Here is a 6,000-nt window from a genome sequence, read left to right as displayed (position 1 = left end):
GCGTGCATGAGCGGGAGCGCGCAGATAGAGCAGCACTCGGCGGCGAGCACCGCAAACCCAGCGCGCCACCGTCACTGTGACGTCAGAACACTACAGCTGCCCAGTGACTGGATCCCAAGAGTAAAATATATTTTAACATCCTGAGACTCAGAAATAATACATTTTAGGGGGGAAAATATTTTTTTTGTCATTAAATTGTTTAGAGTATAAGATTTTTTTTTATTTATTAAAATTAATATTTTATTCATATGTTATGCAGTGTCCTTGGTAGAGGACACCGGGACTCAATTTAAAAAAAAAAACACATGAACGAGCATGCATATGCAAAAACGATAATTATATATATATATATATATATATATATATATATATATATATATATATATATATATATATATATATATATATAGGTTTAAGTATTTTTTATAATTATACCAAACTTTGTATAAGGATTTTTCTGAATTATTTAATAAGAGAAAGATTTGATGTACCATTTTTCTTTATGCAAAATGTGTAAAATGAACATAAACCGGTTTACCATTATATACAATGTATCTAACCTATAAACTAATTCTAATTTGAAAAATAACTTTTATTCCCCTATAGATTTGTCAGTCCTGGTGTCCTGTATGAGGTCATGTATGAAATCATATTCTGATATGAAACCCTTTAACATTTTCCTGAGATATTGATTTAAGACACACAGTTTAAAAATTAGTCAGATTTAAATGATAATTACAAAAATATTATTATTATAATTCCACTTCCAATCATTAGTTCTCTCTGAAAATTAGCTTTTCCCAGAGTCTCAGAGAAATCCACTCCAATGTACTGTCCTCATCTGAGCAAGCAGGAGGATTAAACACCCCAATCAGAGATTTGGAAGAACATGTGTTGATAATGAAGCATCACATGTGTGTGTTCACGGTTCTTCACATGTGTTAATAATGGTCACATGACATGCAGCTCACTAATGAAGCATCACATGTGTGTTCACCGTTCATGACATGCAGCTCACTAACTCATGAAACAGCTGCTGATGAAGCTCATCTGGGCATCTCATGCATACACGGTCAGAAAGACATCTGTAAAATAACAGAACAAGTACTGACAGCTCGTTACACACAACATTATCCACTCATCGGATGGACATTTCTGTTAACTCCAAAACACAATGCAATGACAATTCCTATTCCTTATACAGTACATTGTGCCCTAGTTTTACAGAGGTTTGTTAGCATGTAAAAAAACTAAGTGCGGTAAAAGACTGTAAAAGTGCAATGGTAAAAACCTGTTAAATGGTTGACAGTAAGTTCCTCTAATACTCATTCTTTTGTTTGATTGGAACAGCAGCCAGGCTACTTGTGTCTCTCTTTACTTCTGTAACTAGGAATCACACAAGCCTCAGCCCCCTCACAAACAACTGAGAAGAGACGATGCCAACCCTCACACAATATACAACACTACCAAACTTTGCTATAAGTTTAATCACAGCATATAATGACTGAAGTTAATAGTGTTCACCATCATTAACTTCCCCTGTCTCTCACGGTGTTCCTCAGGGTTCTGTTCTTGGGCCTTTACACTTCATCTGATTTGTATCATGAAAAGTGCTATACAAATAAAGTTGAATTGAACTGAATGTGAATGTAAATGTTCTCCCCAGCTGAGGGCTCGTTCACACTCCTCCAGCAGAGGGAGCCGACACACACACACACAAACACACACACACACACACTCTCTCTCTCTCTCTCTCTCTCTCTCTCTCTCTCACACACACACACACACACACACATTTGGGCGTATACAGTAAAAAGTGAAGTGTTTTATCACCCGTGTGTTAAGAGGTCTTAAACATTAACATCAGCTGGTGATTTTCTCAGTATTACGATGTGTAATCAATCAATCAATCAATCAGCTTTATTTATGTAGTGCTTTAAACAAAATACATTGCGTCAAAGCACTGAACAACATTCATTTGGAAAACAGTGTCTCAATAATGCAGAATGATAGTTAAAGGCAGTTCATCATTGAATTCAGTGATGTCATCTCTGTTCAGTTTAAATAGTGTCTGTGCATTTATTTGCAATCAAGTCAATGATATCGCTGTAGATGAAGTGACCCCAACTAAGCAAGCCAGAGGCGACAGCGGCAAGGAACCGAAACTCCATCGGTGACAGAATGGAGAAAAAAACCTTGGGAGAAACCAGGCTCAGTTGGGGGGCCAGTTCTCCTCTGACCAGACGAAACCAGTAGTTCAATTCCAGACTGCAGCAAAGTCAGATTGTGCAGAAGAATCATCTGTTTCCTGTGGTCTTGTCCTGGTGGTCCTCTGAGACAAGGTCTTTACAGGGGATCTGTATCTGGGCTCTAGTTGTCCTGGTCTCCGCTGTCTTTCAGGGCAGTAGAGGTCCTTTCTAGGTGCTGATCCACCATCTGGTCTGGATACGTACTGGATCCGGGTGACTGCAGTGACCCTCTGATCTGGATACAGACTGGATCTGGTGGCTACGGTGACCTCGGAACAAGAGAGAAACAGACTAATATTAGCGTAGATGCCATTCTTCTAATGATGTAGAAAGTACATAGGGTGTTATGTGAAGTGTTTCCGGTTCCGGTTTACCTAATTAATGCAGCCTAAAAATCATTTATCGGATTTGGATATTAAAAGCATATTAGTATGTTATGTGTATGCCAGGTTAAAGAGATGGGTCTTTAATCTAGATTTAAACTGCAAGAGTGTAGATGTGTGTTCACTGTCTCAGGACGTCCCATCTGAACATACTGAGAACTGTATGAGGAGTCAGACACACAAACACTGGAGTCATTCCTTCATACAGACCCTTGACCCCCACAGTGGCACAAACATTCATCAGACAGTCCCCAAACCCGCAGTACAGACGCCCTGAGAGAGGTTTGGGCTCAATACATGCTCTAAACTGTTAATGCTGTTTTATACAGTCTTATATAGTGTGTGTGTGAGCTCGATGACGTAGACATCACGTGAGCGACCTGTAAGTCTTCTAATCGCTGTGCCAAGAGAAATCTGAGTCACCCACCGAATCTTGCAGAGAAGGCGAGCGTGAACAGGAGCAAATTTTGGTAAGTATTCTGATTAATTATCTCCCTTGACTTCATACCTCCACGTCCCCCCGATAGCATCATAGACAGTAAAAGATTGTCTGCGAGCTTCTCCTCCTGTCCATACGGTAATTTCTCTACTGTGTGACAGAGAGTCGCTGGTTATGACGCAATCGTTAGCCTATTTTTACAAAAACTGCTTCTACGGGAACATAACGTAAGATACAAGTTAATGGAGCCTTTTTTACATTTCCGTGTTTCTTTAGAAATTATTAATGGACAAATGGAGTCTTTAAACGCCTCAGATGTAAAGTTATTCGCTGAAAATGAATGGGAGTCAATGGAATGCTAACAGCAGGTCGGGGTCCGCTAGCCAATGGCGGCGTCCAGGGGTGCTTCAATAAAATATGAAACCCTGCCCCCCTGGTCACAACTGTTATTTGTTAGAACGACGTGTCAACAAGCGCAACAACGAGAAAAATGTAATTTAATATTAATTTATAAATTAATTCTGAGCATCCAGAGCATTTAAGTCAGAAAAAAGTGATTTACCAAATCAGATACAAGTAACAGTATAGCGGTTATACTGTATCATAGCAACCAACGCGTCAACCACTGATCTATTGGTGGACACAGGGCCTAACTGCTCAAAAACAGTGTTAATTTAATTAAGGCTTTTTTTGTGTCAACGATGACAAAGCAGGGTTGTTAACTTTCACAAATTGTGCGTGAGAAACACATCCATTATGTATAGCCTAATACAATTAGTGTAGTATTTAAGGTTAAATGGAGAAAAGGGTTTTAAATTCAATGCAAAGAGGCATATTAATTAATGCAAGAAAATACTGCATTTAACCCAGGAAAAGTAAGTACAGTAGGCCTATTCATGTGTATTGATAGTGAATCAAGAGATCGAAATTGATTAATGGTCATCAGCATCGTAATCGTATCAAATTCTTTCTATTTTTTACCCTCTTGTAGAAACACTATTGTGACAAAGATTGTTTTCATTTATTTCCAAATGTTCTGTGTTATGTTGTCCATTGTTGATAGTTTTCATACTTAAGCTGTGAAAGGAACATGTTTAAGGGCTCAACACAACAGCTTTTATGATGCAGAAGCCCCTTTAGTTTTTGATTCTGAATATGTTATTCAGGTGTTTTGTTATTTGTTATTTGTGCTCGTCTGACTTAATCAAAATAGTGTTTAAAAATTACTTTCTGTTTTACTTTGTGTTTGTATAGACCATAACGCATAAAAGCGCATTAATGGGAACATTAAAGAAAGTTCTTTAAAAAAATAACTAAAAAGTTACTTTTAACAGTAATGCATTACTTTTTGGTGTAAGTAATCAACAAAGTAATTGATTTACTTCTTGTAACTGTAACTAGTTAGCTGTTTCTTAGTAACTAGCACAACACTGGTGTTGTCATAACGTTCACCTTGGAGATTGAAAATGTTTTTTTTTTAAACCCCAGGAGCCCAAATTCAGACCCAGAACAATAAAACCCACAGAAGAGGTGGGAGTTCAAAGGAGGAATCTTTATATTACCGAACTGCAGGGAGAGGAAGAGTAGATATAAGTCATGATCTGCAAGATTAACCACAATCTGATGTGATCCGACCACCTCAGAGAAAACCAGTGTTGAGCTGCTGCAAGAGCTTTTGAAGCACAGCAGCTGTGGTCAAAGAGTTCTCCTGTGTTCTGATTGGTGGATGATGATGATGATGATGAGTGGATCAAGACTAGAGCAATCAAATAGTGAGAGAGTGATCTGCTCACCTGGTTATGTTCTTGGATGTTTCAACGTGGAAAGCAGTACTTTTCGTACCTTAATTTCAGTAAATGTTATGTAATTAAAACTAAGCCAATAGCAGCACTGGTGGTGTCATTTGATTTGGATGGGAACTTCGGGTTGTGAATCATTTGAGTCAGTTTGAGAGTTCAAAGCGGGTTCGCGAATAATTTGAGTCAGTTCGGAGCGGGATCGCGAATCATTTGAGTCAGTTTGGGAGTTCGGAGCGGGTTCGCGAATCATTTGAGTCAGTTTGGGAGTTCAAAGCGGGTTCGCGAATCATTTGAGTCAGTTTGGGAGTTCAAAGCGGGTTCGCGAATCATTTGAGTCAGTTTGGGAGTTCGGAGCGTGAATCATTTGAGTCAGTTCGGGAGTTTGGAGCTGGTTCGCGAATCATTTGAGTCAGTTTGGAAGTTTGGAGCAGGTTGGCGAATCATTTTAGTCAATTTGTGGTTCGCGAATCATTTAAGTCAGCTCGAGATTTCGGAGCGGGATCGCGAATCATTTCGGGAGTTCGGATCGGGTTTGCGAATAATTTGAGTCAGTTCGGGAGTTCGTAGAGCGGTTCGCGACTCATTTGAATCAGTTCGAGAGTTCTTAGCGGGGTTCGCGACTCATTTGAGTCAGTTCGGGAGTTCGGAGTGGGTTTCGCGAATCATTTGAGTCAGTTCGGGAGTTCGTAGCGGGGTTCGCGACTCATTTGAGTCAGTTCGAGAGTTCGTAGCGGGATTCGAGAGTTATTTGAGTCAGTTCGGGAGTTCGTAGCGGGGTTCGCGACTCATTAATCAGTTCGAGAGTTCGTAGCGGGATTCGCGACTCATTTGAGTCAGTTCGGGAGTTCGTAGCGAGGTTCGATCGCGACTCATTTGAATCAGTTTGAGAGTTCGTAGCGGGATTCGCGACTCATTTGAGTCAGTTCGGGAGTTCGTAGCGGGATTCGCGACTCATTTGAGTCAGTTCGGGAGTTCGTAGCGGGGTTCGCGACTCATTTGAATCAGTTCGGGAGTTCGTAGCGGGATTCGCGACTCATTTGAGTCAGTTCGGGAGTTCGTAGCGGGATTCGCGACTCATTTGAGTCAGTTCGGGAGTTCGGAGCGGGTTCGCGACTCATTTGAGTCAGTTC

The sequence above is a fragment of the Carassius auratus genome, chromosome 22 (genome assembly GCF_003368295.1).
Source record: "Carassius auratus strain Wakin chromosome 22, ASM336829v1, whole genome shotgun sequence".
NCBI classification, from domain to species: Eukaryota; Metazoa; Chordata; class Actinopteri; order Cypriniformes; family Cyprinidae; genus Carassius; species Carassius auratus.
Note: the sequence above shows the minus strand (reverse complement) of the source record.